Source organism: Aethalodelphis obliquidens, unplaced genomic scaffold (genome assembly GCF_003676395.1).
Source record: "Aethalodelphis obliquidens isolate GAN/ISIS:26980383/991018 unplaced genomic scaffold, ASM367639v1 scaffold4, whole genome shotgun sequence".
Classification (NCBI taxonomy): domain Eukaryota; kingdom Metazoa; phylum Chordata; class Mammalia; order Artiodactyla; family Delphinidae; genus Aethalodelphis; species Aethalodelphis obliquidens.
In genome coordinates, this window is record NW_020837948.1 from 81,513,052 (window position 1) to 81,538,012 (window position 24,961).

Consider the following 24,961-nt stretch of genomic DNA (forward strand, 5'->3'; position numbering starts at 1 on the left):
TAGGGGACTTTAACACCCCATTTTCACCAATGGACAGATGATCCAAAATGAAAATAAATAAGGAAACACAAGCTTTAAATGATACATTAAAGAAGATGGACTTAATTGATATTTATAGGACATACCATCCAACAACAGCAGATTACACTTTCTTCTCAAGTGCTCAGGGAACATTCTTCAGGATAGATCATATCTTGGGTCACAAATCAAGCCTTGGTAAATTTAAGAAATTGAAATCACATCAAGTATCTTTGCTGACCACTATGCTATGAGACTAGATATCAATTACAGGAAAAAAATCTGTAAAAAATACAAACACATGGAGGGTAACGAATACACTACTAAATACCAAGAGATCACTGAAGAAATCAAAGAGGAAATCAAAAAATACCTAGAAACAAATGACAATGAAAACACGATGACCCAAAACCTATGGGATGCAACAAAAGCAGTTCTAAGAGGGAAGTTTATAGTAATACAACCCTACCTCAAGAAACAAGAAACAGCTCAAATAAACAACCTAAACTTATACCTAAAGCAATTAGAGAAAGAAGAACAAAAACCCCCCAAAGTTAGCAGAAGGAAAGAAATCGTAAAGATCAGATCAGAAATAAATGAAAATGAAATGAAGGAAATGATAGCAAAGATCAATAAAACTAAAAGCTGGTTCTATAAAAAGATAAACAAAATTGATAAATTAGCCAGACTCATCAAGAAAAAAAGGGAGGAGACTCAAATCAATAGAATTAGAAATGAAAAAGGAGAAGTAACAACTGACACTGCAGAAATACAAAGGATCATGAGAGATTACTACAAGCAACTCTATGCCAATAAAATGGACAACCTGGAAGAAATGGACAAATTCTTAGAAAAGTACAACCTTCCGAGACTGAACCAGGAAGAAAGAGAAAATATAAACAGACCAATAACAAACACTGAAATTGAAACACTGATTAAAAATCTTCCAACAGGGCTTCCCTGGTGGTGCAGTGGTTGAGAGTCCGCCTGCCGATGCAGGGGACACGGGTTTGTGCCCCGGTCCGGGAAGATCCCACATGCCGCAGAGCGGCTGGGCCCATGAGCTATGGCCGCTGAGCCTGCACATCTGGAGCCTGTGCTCCGCAACTGGAGAGGCCACAACAGTGAGAGGCCCGTGTACCGCAAAAAAAAAAAAAAAAAATTCTTCCAACAAACAAAAGTCCAGGACCAGATGGCTCCACAGGTGAATTCTATCAAACATTTAGAGAAGTGCTAACACCTATCCTTCTCAAACTCTTCCAAAATATAGCAGAGGGAGAACACTCCCAAATTCATTCTACGAGGCCACCATCACCCTGATACCAAAACCAGACAAAGATGCCACAAAAAAAGAAAACTACAGGCCAATATCACTGATGAACATAGATGCAAAAATACTCAACAAAATACTAGCAAACAGAATCCAACAGCACACTAAAAGGATCATACACCATGATCAAGTGCGTTTACCCCAGGAATGCAAGGATTCTTCAATATATGCAAATCAATCAATGTGTTACACCATATTAACAAATTCAAAGAGAAAAACCATATGATCATCTCAATAGATGCAGAAAAAGCTTTTGACAAAATTCAACACCCATTTATGATAAAAACCGTCCAGAAAGTAGGCACAGAGGGAATTTACCTCAACATAATAAAGGCCGTATATGACAAACCCACAGCCAACATCATTCTCAATGGTGAAAAACTGAAACTATTTCCACAAAGATCAGGAATAAGACAAGGTTGCCCACTCTCACCACTATTATTCAACATAGTTTTGGAAGTTTTAGCCACAGCAATCAGAGAAGGAAAAGAAATAAAAGGAATCCAAATCGGAAAAGAAGAAGTAAAGCTGTCACTGTTTGCAGATGACATGATTCTATACATAGAAAATCCTAAAGAAGCTACCAGAAAACTACTAGAGCTAATCAATGAATCTGGTAAAGTAGCAGGATATAAAATTAATGCATAGAACTCTCTAGCATTCCTATACACTCTTGGTGAAAAATCTGACAGTGAAATTAAGAAAACACTCCATTTACCATTGCAACAAAAAGAATAAAATACCTAGGAATAAACCTACCTAAGGAGACAAAAGACCTGTACTCAGAAAACTATAAGACAGTGATGAAAGAAATTAAATATGATACAAACAGATGGAGAGATATATCATGTTCTTAGACTGGAAGAATCAACATTGTGGAAGTGACTATACTACCCAAAGCAATCTACAGATTCAATGCAATCCCTATCAAACTACCAATGGCATTTTTCACAGAACTAGAACAAAAAATTTCACAATTTGTATGGAAACACAAAAGACCCCGAATAGCCAAAGCAATCTTGAGAAACAAAAACAGAGCTGGAGGAATCAGGCTCCCTGACTTCAGAGTATACTACAAAGCTACAGTAATCAAGACAGTATGGTACTGGCACAAAAACAGAAATATAGATCAATGGAACAGGATAGAAAGCCCAGAGATAAACCCACACACATATAGTCACCTTATCTTTGATAAAGGAGGCAAGAATATACAGTGGAGAAAAGACAGCCTCTTCAATAAGTGGTGCTGGGAAAACTGGACAGCTACATGTAAAAGAATGAAATTAGAACAGTCCCTAACACCATACACAAAACTATACTCAAAATGGATTAAAGACCTAAATGTAAGCCCAGATACTATAAAACTCTTAGAGGAAAACATAGGCAGAACATTCCATGACATAAATCACAGCAAGATCCTTTTTGACCCACCTCCTAGAGAAATGGAAATAAAAACAAAAATAAACAAATGGGACCTAGTGAAACTTAAAAGCTTTTGCACAGCAAAGGAAACCATAAACAAAACGAAAAGACAACCCTCAGAATGGGAGAAAATATTTGCAAACGAAGTAACTGATAAAGGATTAATGTCCAATATATACAAGCAGCTCATGCAGCTCAATATCAAAAAATGAAACAAGCCAATCCAAAAATGGGCAGAAGACCTATATAGACATTTCTCCAAAGAAGATATATAGATTGCCAACAAACACATGAAAGGATGCTCAACATCACTAATCATTAGAGAAATATAAATCAAAACTACAATGAGGTATCATCTCACACCAGTCAGAATGGCCATGATCAAAAAATCTACAAACAATAAATGCTGGAGAGGGTGTGGAGAAAAGGGAACCCTGCTGCACTGCTGTTGGGAATGTAAATTGATACAGGCACTATGGAGAATAGTATGGAGGTTCCTCAAAAAACTAAAAATAGAACTAACCATATGACCCAGAAATCCCACTACCGGGCATATACCCTGAGAAAACCATAATTCAAAGAGTCATGTACCACAGTGTTCATTGCAGCTCTATTTACAATAGCCAGGACATGGAAGCAACCTAAGTGTCCATCGACAGATGAATGGATAAAGAAGATGTGGCACATATATACAATGGAATATTACTCAGCCATAAAAAGAAACGAAATTGAGTTATTTGAAGTGAGGTGGAGGGAACTAGAGACTGTCATACAGAGTGAAGTAAGTCAGAAAGAGAAAAACAAATACCGTATGCTAACACATATATATGGAATCCTAACAACAACAACAAAATGGTTCTGAAGAACCTAGGGGCAGGACAGGAATAAAGCCGCAGATGTAGAGAATGGACTTGAGGACATGGGTAAGCTGGGACAAAGTGAGAGAGTGGCATGGACATATATACACTACCAAATGTAAAGTAGATAGCTAGTGGGAAGCAGGCACATAGCACAGGGAGCTCAGCTCCGTGCTTTGTGACCACCTAGAGGGAGGGTGGGAGGCAGATGCAGGAGGGAGGAGATATGGGGATATATGTATATGTATAGCTGATTCACTTTGTTATAAAGCAGAAACTAACACACCATTGTAAAGCAATTATACTCCAATAAAGATGTTAAAAAAGAAAAAAGAGAGAAAGCATACCCAACCAAAACAGCAGTGACTGAAAGGAACTTGAAGGAAACAGAAAGCATTGCAGGAAGCAGAAGACAAAAGACAAAATACTCCATCCATAAAACAAGAACAAAATTCTAAAACTAAAGCAAACCAAAATAAAAACCCTCAGAGAATAAGAAAGTTCTCTATTAGAAATTTAAATTAAGGAATTCAATCAAAGAGTTGTTTAAAAAAATCTAGAAGAGATGAACAATAGAGAAAAAAAGACAAGAAAAGGGGGTAATCAATTCATGAAGTCCAACATCTAATTATTAGAATTCCCAGACTCACACTATTGTGCTCCCAATAAACAAAGACATACGGTTTCTACTGTAATTGAATTGCCAACTAATCTCAGAAATTTCAAAATTAGTAATGAGTGAGGAAAAACTCCAGATTCTCACATATTCCAATAGAATAAAAAAAGTAAAAGAAAAAAATCCAACTAGCAAGATAAATCCTGTGTGGCTGTGGATATTCATTTTTATTTTGCAGGATTTTTTTTCCTAAAGACTTTCCTTAGATGTCTGGAAACAGAAATTCTGATTACACGTTGTGGCGTTGCTATAAATAGTTTATATTTGGACTGCTTTCTAGTAGTGTCCTAAAATATCAAACTATATCATGTTGAAAATAAGCAATAATGGAAATGATGACATACCTAATTGCAGACGAAATCCTCCCTTTTCTTAGATGCAAGCATGGTTTGCTGTCATTTTACTCTCTGCCCTTTTGATTTTGACCAATTTTTATGGACATTAATGAGAGCTTAGAAACCCAACCAGCCAAAAATATAGAGTCGTGTCATTATAGATCAAAGCCTCTGAGGAGGCAGAATGGTCCTTAATTATTAGCTTACTGTGGATGCATAGCAATGCATTCAATAAGATTAAAGAAAACGGAGCTTACTGGGTCATTTATTTTCTTGACTTGCAACCCACTGTGAAAATAATATCAAAGAAAACCATTTCGTCTTTGTTCTCTTTGTCTGAGTTTAAATTACAAAACTTCTGGGCAAGGCTCTCAGACAACCTCTTCCTTGGTTGGCAAGGCCAGGCACTGGGCTGCTTAGAAAATAGCTGGGTTTTCTCTATGTGTGAAAACAGAAGGCGAGGACAGCCAAAGCCCACATAATCCTCCTCAGACATGGTGGGCCCTCGGGGGAGATCATTAGCAAACATGCTTCATTTGAAAATCTATTTTAACATTTAAAAATTATTTGCACCATATTAGCTTTTGGCCCGAGCTTTTTATTCCTCAGCATATTTGTCAGGATCCCCACGGGAGGGGAGTTGGGGGTGGTGGCAGCTGGGAAACTTTGAAGCAAATGGAAAATGAACGTGAACTGGTTCTGCCCTAGTGATGAACAGCAGCGCGGCTCCTGACACGCCCTCTTGCCCCACTTGATCTCACAAGCTACTTTCCCAGCCAGGAGGCTGGGGTCTCCCCATTCCGCTTACACTCACATCCATGGCCAGTCCACCCAGGCTGATGGGCTTACATCAGCTCTTCCCTCACTGAGCTCTACCTACTTGAGGTTCTCTTGACCATCAAGGTCACAGACGCAAATGCCCAGGAGGGCCGTACAGGTGTTCAATGGGGCTTAGTGGAGCCCCCATGCCCAGCATGACGAGGCAGCCCAGGCTCAGCAACAGCCTGGGTAGCCATGCTGGAAGGCAGGCTTACTTTTTCCAAGCCTTTTAATTCTTTAAAGGCAACTGGAAATCAATAAATTTTTGGTCAACTCTCTCAATTTTTAAATGGTGGCTTAAATATTTTAAAAACACTGTGTGGCCTAGTGAAACTGAACCTTCAGGCCAGATTTAGGCGTCAGGTTGCTAATTTGCCAATTCTGCTCTAGATTTTATAGGAACATCATCAGAAAAAAAGGGGATGGCAGTCCATAGGTCCATAGTCAAATACATCTGGGAATGGTACATATTACACCCTTCTTAGATATTTGTATTAGTAACTCATGATCTTCTGGTGTTTAAAACACACACAAATAAAATCTGGTTTTTGTTTGTGTTTGTTTGTTTAATTCAGTGTTCTCCAAGTTTATTTGACCATTGAATTCATTCTTCTTTTTTTTCTAATAAATTTCTTTCTTTCTTCACTTTTTGGCTGCGTTGTTTTTTTCATTGCTGGGCGCGGGCTTTCTCTAGTTGTGGTGAGCAGGGGGCTACTCTTCTTTGCGGTGCACGGGCTTCTCATTGCATTGGCTTCTCTTGTTGCGGAGCAGGGACTCTAGGCTTGCGGGCTTCAGTAGTGTGGCTCACAGGCTCAGTAGTTGTGGCGCACAGGCTTAGTCGCTCCACGGCATGTGGGATCTTCCCGGACCAGGGCTCGAACCTGTGTCCCCTGCATTGGCAGGCAGATTCTTAACCACTGTGCCACTAGGGAAGTCCCACCATCGAATTCATTCTTACAAATCTTTTTCTGGCATTTTCTTACAACTCTGACTTCAGAGTTAGATAAAGCTATAAAATCCTCAATTAACTGTCAGTTAAATAGCTGTAAGAATTTAGGTCCCAAAAGGAAGATTATGAAAACAATTCAGTATAGAATGAAACAGAAAACAGAGTAGTGGAGTTTAATCCACAAATGTAGCCAGCTGGGTGGGAAGGGCCCACCTCTGTGAGGTCTAGGATGACATAGTAGTTTCTTAGTGATTAAGGTTTTTTTTGTTTGTTTGCTTTTTGTTCTTTTGCCACACCACGTGGCTTGCAGGATCTCAGTTCCCCAACCAGGGATTGAACCCGGACCAGGCCAGGGCAGTGAAAGCCTGTAACCCTAACCACTAGGCTGCCAGGGAACTCCCTTCAATTAAGTATCTTTTAACCTTGGGAAGATTTAGCAGCAAAACCAGAAATGTTTAAGAGACTCAAATCCCATATTATTAATATTTTTGTTTTGATGAACCTGTATGAAACTGGTATTTTATATACTTGTAATGTGAAGAAAATTGGCATAATAAAGTAACAAAATAGATTTGTGACTCTAATTTAAAATGAAGAATTGAATAATTGACTTTGGTGGTTTCGTGGAAATTTTACTGTTTATAAGTAGCATTGGAACATATTTAAGAGAACTTAAGGTTTACCCTGTTTGTATGCTTATCATTATATTTATAAGAATTATTAGTATTCTGAAAGTTATTTTTTCTAATCAAATAAAGTACTTTAAAAGGAAATGAAATAGATTAAATTATAAAGGCAGTTTAAAATGCTAAAAACGGTTTAATTAGGTTTTTAATAGGATAAACATTAATCTTTAAAAATGATTGTTAGATAAAATAATATGTCTGGAATTTGTTTCAAAATAATGAGTGGAGAAAATGATAGGAATTTAAATGTAACAAGACTGACCCATGAATTGATTTTTTTTTTTGCGGTACGCGGGCCTCTCACTGTTGTGGCCTTTCCCATTGCGGAGCACAGGCTCCGGACGCGCAGGCCCAGCGGCCATGGCTCACGGGCCCAGCCGCTCCTCAGCATGTGGGATCCTCGCGGACCGGGGCACGAACCCATGTCCCCTGCATCGGCAGGCGGACTCTCAACCACTGTGCCACCAGGGAAGCCCTGAATTGATCATTTTTGAAGCTGGGTGATGAGCACATGGAGGTTTATAACGTTCTTTGCACCATTTTTGTATCTGTATTAAATTTTTCTAGAATGCAATTTTAAAATTTGTTAAAATCTACTAGATCAAAAATATAATGTTTGTAATTTTATAATGCTAGGTATTTTACAACAGACAACAGTGAAATGGATGAATAAGTGAATGAATGGATGAATGACATGGCCACCCTGTGAGGTAAGGTACTGTCACTTCCTTTTCACAGATTAAAACGAAAAACAAAACTAAGGCCAACTGAAATTAAGAAAGTTGCCCTTAAAGTTGCCCTCCAAGTGCATGGAGATTGTATATTTAAGTTAACCTTACAACATGTGAAACCAGGAATTTCAAACACATGAGGAAGAGAATGGGGTCAAGTTCCAGAAGCAACATGGCAGAAACTCAGGCCCTTCCCCATAAAGATATGAATCTCAGTTATAATTCATTTACAAAACACAGATCTTCCCAGCTCTTCTGAGGGAGCATGGTTGCCTCCATACAAATAAGGAATGGCATTAAGGTACAGAAGGAAACCATGGGTTGAATCACAAGCAGGTGGCCCTGAGCAGAAAAACAAAATGTATCCTACATCTCCTCAGGAATAACTAATTTAGGAAACACAGTACAGGAACACTCATGCCTCTTTGCAGCTCGTGGTTTATTTTTAAGGGATTAAAAATATTTGCAAGTCAAAGCAGACACTGCTCTTCTGCTGCCTTATAACTTTCTTCAACTCTAATGTAGTGTGTTCACTAAGAAGCAGGAGCAACGTTTGAGTGATGGCCATAGGGGGTGTTCGAAAAAACATTTTTTTCTCTTTGAGCAGAACTCAAGAAAGTCTATCATGGCAGGAGGGCTGCAGCGCTACAGTCATGGAGGAGGGCAGCATTTCAGAATAAAAGCTCTTACTTTCACCATCATAAAAAATTCAAATTTCAAGTAAAATTTGAAACCTTTACTAAGATCCTCCCATCCATCATAAGTGATCCCTTTACATCCTACAAGAAACACATCTGAGGATTCTTAAATAGTTACCCAGCAGTGGAGGTACGTGAGGGGTGCTGGTGGCAGGGGACAAGGGGATGAATTCCAAAGCATTTGTAGGAAAAGAAAGCCCTCCTGAAGTCCAAGAGTCACATTGCCCCCCTCTGGACCTTTGTAGTCTTCACACAAGTGAAATGATTAAAACCCCATAAGCCTGCATGAACCTGCTGACATAGGATAGTCGAATTCCCTTTTCCCCTCACAAACAATTCAGAAAGCCAGATTTGAAGGTTTCTAATAGAGGTATTAGAAGACAACCTAGGAAGGGAGAAAGGGCAAAGGGCATCAAAGGAGTAGGTGTTGACATGGGGGTGGGGCTGAACTCAGGAAGTTTGACTCATAATTTTATCTCCATTATTCCCCCCATATAACACGTACTACTAGCTATCCTTTCTCAAGTGCCTACTATGTGCCAGGAACCAAATTTTAAAAATCCTTCTGACAACCTTCCAGCCAGGCCTAGAATATCTGTGTCTCTAGTGGTTCCTGCTTAGCACCACAGTTTTGCCTTTTCCTCTCTAAGTTTTCCCCAACCTGTGAAGATGGCTTCTTTCCCATTTCCTTCTAGAAGCATACTTGAAGTACTCCTGACCACACTGCCACTCTCCTCTGGCACCTGAGATCTGCATCCACAGTCTGGTCCTTGACTTCACATTTCTTCCATTTCATTTGTGTGAATCAAGCCCCCTCGCAGCTCTCCTCAAGAGCAGGGTCCGCATGCGGTGGTCACGTCCATTCCCCTAGGTTCCCCACCACCTAGGACAGTGCTGCTCACACTGGGCTTGACGACTCACATGATGACTTTATCTCCACCTGGTTTCTCTGTAGGGGAAATGGCTCGTACTTTGGCTAGCAGTCTCTCATATTTACTCTAAAGTAGGAAAACCAAGCTTCTGACTTTCTTCTCCAGACTTGCTCTCACATATTGGGGACTGGCAACACATCCTTCTAGCTGAAGCCGAAAACCTGGACTCCTCTTTTTATCTTATATCTCATGTTCAATCTGTCAGCAGATCTCACTGGCTCTATTTTCAAAATATATCCAGAACACAATCCCTTTATCCCATTATTACCCAAACCACAGTCATCCCAGTATTACCATTGAGTCCACGCCACCAACAGCTTTTGACTGGATTATAGTTACAGTCTCTGCAGCTGGTCTCAGAGCTTCTGTTTTATCTGGCACCCACCAGCCAGGTAAGATAGAAGCTCTGAGACCAGCTCAGACATCGTCTGTTTCAAACAGAGCATCCAGGAAGATCCTTCTAAAAGACGTCAGATCATGTCACTGCTCTACTCAAAACCCTTGGATGGCTTCCCTTCTCACTCAGAGTAAAAGCTAAGACCCTTAAAATGGCCTTCAAGGCTCAGCCCAATGTGATCCCCTTCTTCTTTGATGTCATCCATTCCAATCTCCACCTCACTCACTCCACCCAGCCGCACTGGTCTTCTCAGTCTTACTGGAGGGCACCAGGCCTACTCCTCTGCAAATTCCTACTGATCCCTTAAGGATCATTTTAGGTGTTACCTCCTTCAGGTAGCTTGTGTACCTACACACCTAAACCAGGTGGAGTTCTCTTTTGTACTTCCAACATCTGTGGCTAGCACTGTGATTTTCTCCACCTCTTTGTACTATTATGACTTCTATGTTGACTGTCTCTCTCATAAATCAGATTGTAAGCTCCTTCAGAGTAGTGATCATATTTGACTTATACAGACTATATTCATAAGAGCTACAGTAATTGAGACAGTGTGTAAGGATAGACCAAAAAATCAAAAGAGAGTCCAGGGATTGACCCATATATACGGTCAATTGATTTTCCACCAAGGCGCCAAGCCAATTCAGTGGGGAAAGGCAAGTCTTTTTTAACAAATGGTGCTGGATCTACTGGATGTCTGTGTAAATAAAAGTTGAACCTTGACCTTTATCCCACACCAGGCACAAAAATTAATCCGAGATATGTCATTGACTTAAACATAAAACCTAACACCATAAAGCTTCTAGAAGTATATCTCCAGGACTTTGAAGTAGGGCAAGTTTTTTGGACTGGATACAAAAAACACAAACAGTAAGAGGGAAAAAAAATTTGATAAGTTTGACTTTATCAGCATTTAAAATTTACGGGTATCAAAAGATACCATTAAGAAAACCAGCAGACAGATCAAAGACTAGATTATATATCCAGGACTCTAAACAGTATTTGGCACACAATAAGAGCTCAATTAAATATTTGTTGAGCAAATGTATAAAAGATCTGGCTCTTTTCCACCAGAATACATGGATATTCTAGCGGGTACAGCCAGCTGAGGGGTCAATATCCTACGACTATTGAGTGGGCAGTGCTAGTTAGAGGGGAAATCTATCTTATAGGAGGAAGAAGAGTTATCAAGATTCACTAGTGGAACTGAAACGTGTAGTCAGCACATTTAGGAGAATGTGTACAGGGCACCAGGACCTGTAGAAAATCAGACAAAATAAGGTGTGAATAACGGTAGAACACTCACAAAAGGAAATTAGCTAAAAACAGAGGAAGAATTTCACCAAATGGAGCAGAAGGCATATGCCTCATTCTTCGTTGCCTAGGTAATGCTAATGATTTTATAATGAGAAACACAGATGCTATAACTAGCAAATAAGCTGAAGCTACAAGTGATCTACCGTAGATCTTAAGAGGATTGAGAGTTCTATCACAGGCAAACGGTGAGGTCAGGAAGGGAAAATTTTGAGTTAGTTCAAAAAGGGCAAAATTGATCCTGCACACTTGAGACTGCTTCTGGACATGGCATAGACCCAGGCTGACTGTACGTTCTGGTTTGCCTAATACTGTCCATGCGTTTCCCAATGTGATTAATATTACCTCCTTTCTTTATTCTCAAAAGTGTCATTGGGGCTTCCCTGGTGGCGCAGTGGTTGAGAGTCCGCCTGCCGATGCAGAGGACACGGGTTTTTGCCCCGGTCCGGGAAGATCCCACATGCCGCGGAGCGGCTGGGCCCGTGAGCCATGGCCACGGAGCCTGCACGTCCGGAGCCTGTGCTCCGCAATGGGAGAGGCCACAACAGCGAGAGGCCCGCGTACCGCAAAAAAAAAAAAAAAAAAAGTGTCACTGTTTGGATGATATATAAGTGATCATTTTACTTAAATGTGTTATTTCTTCCTCTTACTTTGGATAGTTAATGAGGATAAATAATTGTGTAGCTGCATATCCACTGTTATTTGTTTTACCTGATAGCATCCCTCCCTAGAAGGCACCTCAGGCCAAATAAGAGCGAGTGCTCACTTTCCTGACGACCAGTGTAAGACTGTGTTGACAAATGTATAACCTGATGTTTAGATGCTTCCCTGCTCCTTGCTGTAACCAGGTGAGTTCGGCAGTAGAAGTCTTCAGTGTAATTATTTTGAATTAACATAGCTCTAGTCTACTCCTAAAACCACTAATTATATCAATACTTTCTTTTAAAGACATGGAAACCAAGGCATGAAATGATCCGGTTAAATGACTTGTCTGGGTTCATTCAGGGTGAAAAATCTAGATAAGACTCCTATTTATGATAAATGTATTTTCAGCTCACCATCACCACCATCATTCATTCATTTAGCAAACATTTATTAAACACCTATTATGTGCCCAAAACCCCCTCTCCACATGATGAGTTTACTAAGGCCCCAACGACCTGGACACTCACTGTGCGTGCCTGACTTAAAATAGGCGATCTGCTGCTGAGATAAGCACATTGGGTACCGATGCTCGGTGTTTAAAGTGTGTTCTATGTTTCAACTGAGAAAATTGACTGGAAGGAACCCTGCAGTTCTACAGTAAGACAAATCTTAATTGTTCAAGTGAACTTTAAGGGTCCAAGCAATGCAAGTGGGTTATGGAACACTTATGGGGAATAGGGGAGTAGGGGGGAAGAGGCGGTTCTTGCATTCAGCGATGGAAATAAACATCCAACCTTTCTACTGTATCTTTCTAATCTAAAGATTTTTTTTTAAACCTTAAAAAAGAATCTTTCATGACGCTGCTCTTTTACATGATACAACCAGCTAGGAACAGTCATTAATTAGTGTTTTGAATGGCTCATACATTTACATTAGAAACATCACCTTTGGTGTCTTTGATTCCTGAGTCCATTGATCTGCCATGGCTTTGAAATCTCAGGCAGGAATTCACTCAGATCAACCTAATTTGAAAGAAAAGCAACTGCTTTCCTTCCCTCTGAATTATCCATCCGGGGGCTCCTCTCTGTTCTGGTAACCTCTGGAGTAAAGCCGGTTTTTCAGAGGTAGAAAACAGCTCTTTACCACAGTAACCACATAACAAAACGAAATAAATATATATAAGAAGAGAGTTGTTGCTTCTCATTAGCTCAAGCTGTAAAATAAATAAATACATATATACATAATTGGCTGCTACTAAGGAGAAGCCTAGATAGATATGTAGTATGGAAAATGGGAAGTCTAAACTTTTATTGAAATTTACTGATAATCTCAACTATTCTAGTCTTTGTTTGATAACAATTATTACATCAATAATAATAGTTAGCTCTTACATAATATAATACATACGCTGGGGTGGGCACTATTCTAGGTGCTTTATGTGTATTAACCATTTAATCCTTACATGAATTCTAGGTTTTACAGAAAGGGAGGTCAGGCGACTCCACCCATCCAGGATTCAAGCCCAAGCAGGGAGGCTCCAGTCTCGGGGCTCATCTTCACCGCCACAGCGGGCTATACAGTTATTTCCAGAATGTTTTTACAATACAGTAATTTTTTATGTCTAGGACTTAATATTTGGCATAAGGAAAGCTGAACACTTTGTTCTATGCAAGCTTTCAATAAATGTTGTGGGTGAATGAATGAGTATACAAATGTAGAAGATCACAGGTTTTCTCTCAGTTGCCTCCGCCAATCACTAATAATTTTCTTCTTCCCCTTCTCACTGCCCACCCTCCACCCTACCAGCTTGGTTAATGATAAATTTATTCTGTCTTCCCTCTGCTCAGTCTTAACCAATAAGCTTGCACTTCTCATCCTTCAGTAATTGGACATCCTGCTTAGGACCCACAAAGGGAGCAGGTGGTCCAGGCAGTCCAGTGGGGATGTGGGACACAAGGTGAGACCCCAGGAGAAGCACCAGTTTAGAGCCAGAGGCACTGAGAAGAGACAGAGATTGTATTCATTTGGGGAACACAGGGACTTCTCTTTATTTAAAAAGGTATATTTTATTTATTTGGCTGCGCCAGGTCTTAGGTGCGGCAGGCGGGATCTTAGTTGAGGAAAACGGGATCTAGTTCCCTGACCAGGGATCGAACCTGGGCCCCCTGCATTTGGAGCACAGAGTCTTAACCACTGGACCACCAGGGAAGTCCCAACACAGGGACTTCTAAGACTGAAACTCTCTTGCCTCATCCTCCAAGATCTGCACCAGCCATAGGATGCATCATTCATTCATTCAACATTTACTGAGCATCTGCTATATGCCAACACCGTGTTAAGCCTCAGACACATATGGCACTGAATAAGAAAGACACTCTCCGGACTTCCCTGGTGGCGCAGCGGTTGAGAGTCCGCCTGCCGATGCAGGGGACACGGGTTCGTGCCCCGGTCCGGGAAGATCTCACATGCCGTGGAGCGGCTGGGCCCGTGGGCCATGGCCGCTGAGCCTGTGCATCCGGAGCCTGTGCTCCGCAACGGGAGAGGCCACAGCAGTGAGAGGCCCACGTACCGCAAAAAAAAAAAAAAAAAAAAAAAACCCAAAAAGAAAGACACTCTCACTTCTTCTCATTATGATTATTACCTCTCCCCCAATACACACAAGTCACGCAACCTTATTCTCTTAATCTTAATCTCTTCATTACTCATCTCTACATCTTACTGGTACTGTCTCTCTCTGGGACTTCATTGATTGTCTGTATGGAGATCATTATTCATTCATTTATATATTAAATGAGCATCTACTATGTGACAAACACTGTTCTAGGTGCAGGGGATATGATAATGAAACAAAGTAGAGAGGATTTCTTCACTCAAGGGGTTTGTAATAATCCTCAAGTCTATCTACACTTGCTATCCTTTCTTCTCTCAGCTTCTTTAAAAGACATTAAATCATATAAATGAATAATTATAACAATATGCTATTTTATTTTTAATATATAAAGATACAATAGTTATAACAATAATAGTACAACAAAGAGGAGGAGGGAATGGAGCTATAAAGGAGTAAAGTTTCTTGATTTCACTAAAATTGAGTTAGTATAAATTTAAACTAGGTTCTGGGAGTTCCCTGGTGGTCTAGTGTTAAGATTTGTGTCGAGAATCTATAAATAAAATAACTCAATTAAAAATAAAAAGATAACACAAAAAATAACTCAAATAAAAAGACAAATAACCCAATTAAAAATGGGCAAAGGGGATTTCCCTGGTGGTGCAGTGGTTAGGAATCCGCCTGCCAATGCAGGGGACACGGGTTCGAGCCCTGGTCCGGGAAGATCCCACATCCGCGGAGCAACTAAGCCCGTGCGCCACAACTACTGAGCCTGCGCTCTAGAGCCTGTGAGCCACAACTACTGAGCCTGCGTGCCACAACTACTGAAGCCCATGAGCCTAGAGCCCGTGCTCCACAAGAGAAGCCAGCGAGATGAGAAGCCCGCACACTGCAACGAAGAGTAGGCCCTGCTTGCCGCAACTAGAGAAAGCCTGGGTGAAGCAACGAAGTCACAACGCAGCCAAAAGTAAATAAATAAATTTATTAAAAAATAAATAAAAAAATAAAAAATAATAAAAAATAAAAATGGGCAAAGGATCTAAATAGACATTTCTCCAAAGAAGATATACAGATGGCCACAAAAAACATATAAAGATGCTCAACGTCATGAGCCATCAGGGAATGCAAAACCACAATGAGATACCACTTCACATCCACCAGGATGGCTAGAATAAAAAAGACAGGTAATAACAAGTGTTAGAGAGGATGTGGAGGAACTGGAAACTTCATACACTGCTGGTGGGAATGTGAAATGGTGCAGCGCCTTGAAAAACAATCTGTCAGTTTTTAAAACAGTTGAATATAGTTATCTCATAAACTAGCAATTCCTCTCCTAAGTGTATACCTTAGAGAAATGAAAACATGTCCACACAAAAACTTATATACAAATGTTCATAGCAGCATAATTCATAATAGCTAAAAAGTAGAAACAACCCAAATATCCATCAACTGATGAATGGATAAATAAAATAGCTCCACTCCCTCCTCCTCTTTGTTGTACTATTATTGTTACAACTATTGTATCTTTATATGTTAAAAATAAAACAACATATTGTTATAATTATTCATTTATATGATTTTTATTTTATTAATTTTATTTATTTTTATTCATCAATAAAAAGAAATGAAGTACTGACATATGTACAGCAAGGACAAACCTTGAAAACATTCTGCTAGGTGAAAGAAGCAGTCATAAAGGACCATGTATTGTTATGATCCCATTTACATGAAGTGTTCAGAATAGGCAAATCTATAGCAACAGAAAGTAGATTAGTGGTTGGCTAGGGCTTAGAGGGAGGAGTTGGGGACACTGGCTAAGCAGAGCAACATTTCTTTTTAGGGTAATGAAAATATTCTAAAACTGATTGTGGTGATGTAAATATGCACAGCTCTGTGAATATACTGAAAGTCATTGAACTGTATACTTTAAATGAGTCAATTGTGTGGTATTTGAATTGCATCTTAATAAAGCTGTTAAAATACATTTGAAACAATTAAGGGAATTAAAATGTTACACTAGAAAATACTTAATGCAAACTACCCAGCCAGCTGCCTTCAAATCTTTTTCCTACTACCTTGACCATATTTTTGGATTAAATACAACCTTCTGATTCCAGACCATTCATGTTCCCTTTCTGCCATTCACATTTCTGTGCACATCTTCCATCCCAGCTCACTTTCTGTTTTTTGGCTGTGCCGCATGGCATGTGGGACCTTAGTTCCCGGACCTGGGATTGAACCTGCACCCCCTGCAGTGGAAGACTGCAGAGTCTTAACTACTGGACCACCAGCGAAGTCCCTCCAGCTTGCATTCTTAACAGCTATCTCCCCTTTCAGACTTTTATTTAGATTTTGCCTGCTGTTCTTTGCCTACACTGTTCAAAATGGCTAGAACAAAGAATTACAGAATGTTAGAAACGGAGGACACTTCAGTGGTCCTTCCCTCCCAGCCCTTCACTTTAGGGCTTAGGAGACAAGGGCCAGAGAGATTACATGACTTGTCCCTAGTTCCCAAAATACTTCGTCTTTGGCCCACCTCTTCCAAAAAGCCTTGATTCATTAAGCCTTGATCCCTTATCTTTCTACCCAATCTCTGACACCATTCTTTATTGTACTACTGAACTGTACCAAATGCATTGATCTCAAGATGTCATTCACATTCAAACACAAATTTTGCATCCCAGAGGGAAAAAAGCAGCGCTTTTATCTCCATGGCTACTATATCTGCCCTCTCAGCTGCTGTAGCTTTTTCTTCTTCTGTTGTCATGAACAATTTAAAATTCATAGGAGTATGGACACCAAGGGGGGAAAGCGGGGTGGGGGGGTGGGGGATGAACTGGGAGACTGGGATTGACATGTATACACTAATATGTATAAAATAGATAACTAATAAGAACCTGCTGTATAAAAAAAATAAAATAAACTTTCAATAAAATAAAAGAAAATTCATAGGAGGCTGGCCTCAAACCAGCCAGGAGCAAACACAGGGAAAACCCCCCACCCGGTTTCCATAAAGGACATTCCCTCAACTTACTTCACAGAAAACCATTCCTGAGGTCTTCAGTAAAGAGCAATTTAGCCCATAGAAAATACAGCATCTCCACATTTTTAAATGCTCTCAGGAAAGAAAATGGTAATAAAGGGTATTTACATGTCTTTATAGGTCGATACCAGTAGGTATACCAGGATCAAAGATTAGTTGTTTTTTTAAATCAACTAAATATTCATCTTGATGAGAAATAGAACATCCTCTAGGGAGGCAGGAAATTCATAAATCATGTAGGTATAAGCAGTCATTCTGGATTTTACATGAAGAGAAAATACATTAATACCAAACTGGCCTTCTGTGTGAAGGGAGTAACATAGTAAATAATAATGTAAATCCATTGAAGAACATGAGCCGTGAAGTCAAAGATCACGCAGGCCTACCTGGCTTGGAAAAGCAAAATGCACTGCTCTCTAAAAGGAGAGGAAGGGCCCTTCTGTCTGGCTGCGCCTTTGCTGCTCCAGGAACTGCTGAGCACAGGCATCTGCACAGAGGACCTTGGCGACTGAGGAAGAGAAAGGCAAATGTAATTAGAGACGCTTTCTTCCCCAGAGCGGGAACAATCTGGGGCTGGTTGAAGAAGAAGTGATTACACAGTGTTGGCGAGGCAGTTTAAGGGGCACCCACCAGGGAGCCAGGAGGCTTCTGGAGCCAGTTCTGAGAATTACATACTGTTCCATGGTGCTTGCTAATTGACCCGGTATTTCAGGCTGAAAATATTTCCCCAAGGAGGTGAGTGAAAGTAGATAACAAGGATCTCATCGCATGGGGCAGCCCACAAACAGAGCATGAGCTTTAGAGACCAGGTATTATTATTATTCGAATGTATAAAACTGCAAAAAGATCACAGACTGAACACAGAAAGATTCTGAATTATGCATCAGGAAGATTTCTGCTGTGATTCTCAGCCCACACTCCCCCTCTCCTCCCTGCCCTGTATTACTTTAGTTTGAATTTTATGAATTATTTATCATTGTAAAGATAAGGGGTATGTACGGATCTATGAAATGGGCACATCTCTGAGAGCTTCATGATAACAGTCACTTAAATCATTTAAGTGGCCATCTATGCACACATAGGGAAAGATATCTACAAAGTGCAGGAAAAGTTCTGGATGCGCAGTACCCGACTGTTGCCAAGGAGGAGGGAAATGAAATAGGGGAGGAGGTGGAGGATTCAAGAAGCTCTTTCACATTTCACCCTGTATACTTCAGTGTGTGCTTTTCTTGTTGTCGCTATTTGGACTATTTATGATTATGACAACGATTTTCTTGGCTTAAGGACTAAAAGTATACGTTTACCTCCACCGATTTCTGGGGAACATGGCCTCTCTCTGGTGACCGTGTATGTAAAAGTAACTCATCTCTGATACAGTAAACTGGCCTACCCACGTGGCATGGTCTAGTCCAGCATTCCAAAGCTGAGATTTTCCAGAGTTGTGAGTTCAGAAGTAGGGTGACTTGGAAAGAAATGAAACCTGGCACTTTGTGTCAAGTGGTTGAAATGGTGACATAATTACCAACTGACTGTAGAATACACCCCCAGGCAGAAGGGGGTGCTCCAATCTTGGTGATGAAAACGATACATGGCACTATGGGGCCAGTATCTGACACCAGGCCTGGAGTAACACGAAGAGGAAGTTAAAGCCCTCATGGAGAATATTAGCTGGTGTGCACCCTGCACTTGTTTTTGTTTCTCTCAGAGTTAGGGCTTTGGGAATCCCGAAGAAAACAGTATAATGAACTCTAGTCCCAGGATCATGGGGGGAATTCTCTTCCCAACTGAGTTATGGATATTTCAGAATATTCAGAAACATTCCCAGAGATATATTTAGCTGCTGCCTGGGGCCTTTTGTTCCCAGACAGATTTGGGGGCTGGCAGTGGCTGATGACATGATGCATGTCATCGGGATAAAGCTGTGTCTCCACGGGCTGCATCTTCTCCTTTTGTCACTGAGCCACAGTTCCAGAGCAAGTAAGGGGACCAGGTTACCTTTGCACAGAGGAGCCACCTACAAGGGGAGGATGAACGATGGGTGAAAGGAACGGGGGCCCCTGCTGAGCCCTCCTATCCGAGCCAAGGTTGTGTCAGGAGTCTCATGACAGAGCTGTGCTGAAACGGTGGTTATGTCAGAGGCTGAATCTGGTCCTGAGGATTTTAAAGTCTGTGAGGGATTTATTGGGGGCCCTCGGATGAGGGCATTTTAAAATACCCGTTGGAGCCTGGACTAAGTGCAAAGGATGGAGGCACTCTGCAGAGGGAACAGATGCTGGAAGGGTGCCTGCCTGGGAGGGGCCACGGCCAAATGTCAGCCATGATGAGCAGTAGAAATCCAAAGGCAGGGCACGACCCTGCCACCCAAGTCAGAAGTCTCGGCGCCGTCCCTGGCTTCTCTCTTCCCCTCATCCATCACTCAGTCCTGTTGATTCTCCCACTTCAAACCACCCCAGTCTTTTTACCCATCATCCTGACCACCGCCTGTACTGGGCAGGCTGGATCCCACAAGACACAGCGATGCACATGCTTTAGGGCACCAGCAGACCAGGGCACCAAAGAGAAGAGGCAATAGAAGTCTTAAAATATTTTGATATTTGACATAATTTTTTCAATGCATCTAAACAATCATCATAAGAAACATCAGAACTTGGGTTCTCTTATTCTTATCTTATGGTTAGCTTTGCTTAAATTTTGAATTGCATGTGGGGGGTGAAGGGGATGGTCTTTAAAGGTCTCAATCCCATCCGGTACCTAGTTGGCTGAAACAGCCTTCTAGTGGGCTTTTCTACTTCCTGTCTTGCCCTGTCAACTTTATTCTCCAGGAAACCGCCTGCAGGATCTTTCTAAAATGTAGATATTACTTTCCCACTTAAAATCCTTCATTAAAATGACTGCAGGAGGCCGCTCTCACCTTCTGAGATGGCCCGCACTCTGTCTGTGGAGTGTGTTTCTCTCTAAATAAATCCATTTCTTACCTATCACTTTGTGTCTCGCTGAATTCTTTCTCCGATGAGACATCAAGAACCTGAGCTTCATTAAGTCCTGAGACCAGAAATGTGAGCAGCTTGAGGGCACGTGGGCAGCACCCTGTGCCTGGACAGCCCGTACGGGGGCCCAGAACGGCGGCCTGAGCGTGCAGGTGTGCGGCCCGGCGCTGTCCCAGTAGTGGAAGTTCTCGCTCAACCCGCAGCAGCAGCTGGGGAGCCGCCCGAGTCCTCCCGCGCCGTCGGGCCCCACAACGAGCACGTTATTGATTCCGTTTCTCAAACTTTCCGAGAAACTATATATCTCAGTACTCCATCACGGTCTGAAGGTCGGAGGACCTCAGCTCCGGGCGGTCGGCCCCGGAGCGGCGAGGGCAGGGAGCTTCTCCCTCCCTTCCTTCCCACCCCCCCACCCGCCGCCCCTGCCAGCCCAGCGCCACCGCGGATGGATGGTGGGAGCCCCACACCTGCGGGCGGCAGGACCGGGATGGAAGGGGCAGCTGCCGCAGCACAGCAAGAGGAGCTCTCCAACCTCCACTTGGATCCACTGACATCACGTACGGTTTCCACGCCGGTTACGGTCAAGGTCCCGGTCTTGGCATTTTCCCTGCCCCGCCCTCCCGACTGTCTTCCTAGCGCAGACCCCCTTCCACGTGGCGTACCTGCTCTCTCTGGATACAAACTTTTCTATGGTGGAACACTGAACACAGAGAGTTATAAGAAAGGATGTACGGTCACAGTTCCTACGGTTTCTGTAGGTCATCCTCGTCTTGTAAATTCTCCACAAAGCAGATCACAGCTGTGAGGAGGAGGGGCTGAGCCCTTCGGGGCCAGAGGGAGGAAGTGGCCTCCTAGTGGCTCCTCCCCAGAGCCTTATATGGGGGTAGGTGCTGCTGTGACCGCCACACTGGGTGGCTAGCGCTGCCCTGAGGCCCAGACCCCGGCATCTCGGCTTGGCTTCAGCTGGGAGTCACATCATGCTTTGTGTGGAATCCACTTTTTTTTTTTTTTTTTCCGGTACGCGGGCCTCTCACTGTTGTGGCCTCTCCCGTTGTGGAGCACAGCCTCCGGACGCACAGGCTCAGCGGTCATGGCTCACGGGCCCAGCCGCTCCGCGGCATGTGGGATCTTCCCAGACCGGAACACGAACCCGTGTCCCCTGCATCGGCAGGCGGACTCTCAACCACTGCGCCACCAGGGAAGCCCGGCCCCATAGTATTTTAAGCAGGAGAGTCACTCTGACTTTCTTCTCGCCTTGCCCTTCTTCCCTGAAACATGTTATACAACCCTCAGGTGAGATGGGCTCTCCCTATACCTGGAGGAAAGGAGCAGCCTTATCTCTGAAGACAAAGGGTCATAAAGAAGAATCCTAACAAAGAGGCTTTGCTAAGTTTCTACCAGTTGACTACACTCAACTCGTACTCCTTAGCCTATCATATTCCTCCATGACTGTCAAGTCTTCATCAAACCCAGTGTAAAACACTCAGGCCTGTTTCTTTGGGTCTTCATTTCTTTATGAAGGCTCCCATGTCACATAAGATGTATATTAAATAAATTTGTATCCTCTTCTTGTCAGTTTAATTTCCAGACCCAGCCAAACTTTTCATCCCTTATAACCCTATATTTGAGACATATCAAAACACCTGAGGTCTCATAAACATCCCAGGCTGCTTCATGCTTCTCTGCCTTTGTACATGACATGCCCTCTACATGGACTGTTTCCATGACCCATTCACCATCAAACCTCCGAAACTCCATCCGTCCGTGAAGTCTTCCTTGACTCTCTTACACCCACGGGGCTCTCAAGAGTATTTCATGCATCCCTCTGGGTACATCTGCCTCTCTGTGGTGTCACTGTTTGTGTGCACATCTCTGTCTACCTGTTTAGACAATGAAGGAACTGAAAGCAGAGATGTTCTATTCCTTTTCTATCTCTGAACAGTGCCTGGCACATCATAGGTACTCAATGCATGTTTATGGAGTAGAAGAATTAATCAATGAATTAAAACAGGTTTATTTTGTTGGTAAGCAGAAAAATCATTTTAAACTCTTGCTTTACAAGAGGTTAATTTCATTCCTTTTCTTAATTTCAGTCACCTAATGGTTGAAATTCTACGTATTCAAATTAAGACTACATTCCATTCTCTTTCCTTTCCTTCTTTTCCCTTCCCTTCCTTTCCCTTCCCTTCTGTTCTCCTTCTGATACTCCTCGCAAGAATTTGGCTCCTCCTCTGGTTTTCCCCCATGAACTCCAACATTTTCCTTCAACATCTTCAAATCCTGTCTGGTGTTTGAGTTACGTGGGTACGTATTTGTCCTCCTGAGCGGAACGTGGGTTTCTATGGGGCAGGTCCTCAATCTTATTAATTTCAGGATTCTGGGCACCCAGTACCCAGGAGGAGTATATAAATGCTGGCTGAAATGACTTGAATCGGACAGATACTTTAAAAGGTAGTGTGGATCTTGGAAGATACAGGTATTTCTCTAACAGACATCCTTCTCTGGCTGAAAAAAACAAAAAACCCACCACAAACAACTGTTGTATGATGAAGAAAAGGCAAAAATCTAAAAAAAGACAACCAAACAAAAACCAAAACTCTTCAAGCGCTGTCTCCTAGAACAAGGGCAGGTTTGTTACAAGTGCCCCTCACCCGAGCACCTCTGGCTGGAAAATTTCTGAAACCTTGTGAGTTTGAGGAGATGCCCTACTGCTTTTGAACAGCACTCTAAGGTTCCCAGTGAAGCACACCTCCAATGTGGGTAGACTTTCCTAAGTAGGTTATTTGAGTTGGAGGCATCCAATGTTTACAGACCAACGCTTGCTCCAGCCCACAGACAATAAAAACAACCCGATTACGGTCTCCCTTTGGAAGGCTACTGAGGTTAAAATGATCACAGTACAAGTAAAGAAGGCTCCGTTTCCCTCTGTTTTTATTTTAAGGGTGTGACACGTTAGTAGCCTCCAGCAGATTTTGCTGTGTTTTAAAGCAGGAGAAATAATCCCTGCTCTATTTTCAAAACCTTCTCTGCACTCCTCAGTTCCTCCAAAATGGTTCTGCAAATAGACACACCCATGCACTTGCCTTTGCCCTTCTCCCTACTCCTTGCCTTCTTTGTGTTTACACTTCCCCATGGGAGCCAAAACCAACACTAATTAGTGGTGAATTAAATCCTACCACTAGGACACTAGAGGATCAGTGTTTACCCAGGATTCCAAGGCATCCCTCGTCCCTTGTCCCAAGCTCAAAGACTCACAGTTAAATAGGCAGCCCTGAAAGGAATTCTGAGATCTGAATCTATTATGCAGTTTATTCCTAAAATTTTACCATCCCTATCGTAAAATATTCTTTCATGCCCAGGTAGCCTGGCATACCCAACTTGCCCTGACTGGAGCACACTTGCTCCTTGTCTCACTCAGGCTTCAAGACCCTGCTGAAGTATCACCTTCTTGGTGTTAGACCAGACAGAGTTCGCTGTTCCACCCTAATCACTCCCACTGAAGTTCATTTCTTGATATTCTCAGATCTTATCCTGATGTTCTGTCTTGCTATCTCATATCCGATAACCTATCAGCTCATATTCTAATTATGTTTGGCCTTTCTAGACTGACCTCAGCTGCTTGTTTACCTTGTATCCTTAATATTCCCCAGCATCTAGTCCTAGGATATGGTAGGCGCCAGAAAAATATTTGTTTTAAAATAAAGAATTAAAACAATATACGAAAGGTGAAGTAACATAAACCTATAAACCACAAACGAATAGCACCTTCGGAAGGACGACTGCAAGCAGTCATGCTTTTAGCTGATGTTAGCATAGTCTTACTAGCATTTTATTCAATAGGACAGAGAAGGTATACTAAAAGCTACTTTTATAAGCAATTACTATATACCAGACACTGTGCTTTTATATTATTGATTAGTCATTATGACAAACCCCGTAAGACAGATATTAAAATTCTCATTGCACTGATGAAATAACCGAAGCGTATAGAGGCTGAGGAATTTGTCCAAACTCAGAGAGCAAGTGAGTGTCAGGGCAGCACGGACGCCAGGCCCTCCTGACTCCACTGGCTGCCTCCATGTGGTCCACACTACAGTAGAACATAATGCTCAAAGGAACAAGCCGTTGCCCTGAGCTCCAAGCTTGGGCGTGAGTTACAGATAGCAGCAAGGGCAGACAGGAGAATCAGAAAGGAAGAGTCTTCAAAGTGCTTTATTTTCTAATAAACCGCTGGGCCTGATGAATATCAGTGACAGTAAATATACAAATGGAAGTATCTTTTATTCACAACTACGTAATAGACTTGCCTTCCCCATTGCAAGTACCCGACCTGACTTGATGAAACTCTAGATAACCCTATGCTATTGGATGACAGCCTACACAGAGAAAGATCAAAATGGTTCACTGTGATTATTATTATTGCTAAACAAGTTCAAATGTCTCAATGGAAGTTATAAATAAATAAGAATACACAGCAATACTTGCTGTATATGTATACACCAGAGAAGAAACCAGCTAGA

General features: G+C 41.9%; 1 protein-coding gene and 1 non-coding gene across 2 annotated transcripts in view; both read right to left on the bottom strand.

The window, feature by feature from the left end:
* NIM1K (NIM1 serine/threonine protein kinase) overlaps positions 1 to 24,961 on the bottom strand; it is a 70,070-nt gene that overhangs the window by 27,370 nt on the left and 17,739 nt on the right. Inside the window, exon 2 of the mRNA XM_027101173.1 lies at positions 17,844 to 17,965. The gene's annotated coding sequence lies outside the window, so the exon portion shown is untranslated. The remainder of the gene's footprint in view (positions 1 to 17,843; positions 17,966 to 24,961) is intronic.
* On the bottom strand, positions 13,942 to 14,014 carry TRNAW-CCA (transfer RNA tryptophan (anticodon CCA)). The gene has a single exon. It is a non-coding gene; the product is annotated as a tRNA-Trp (tRNA).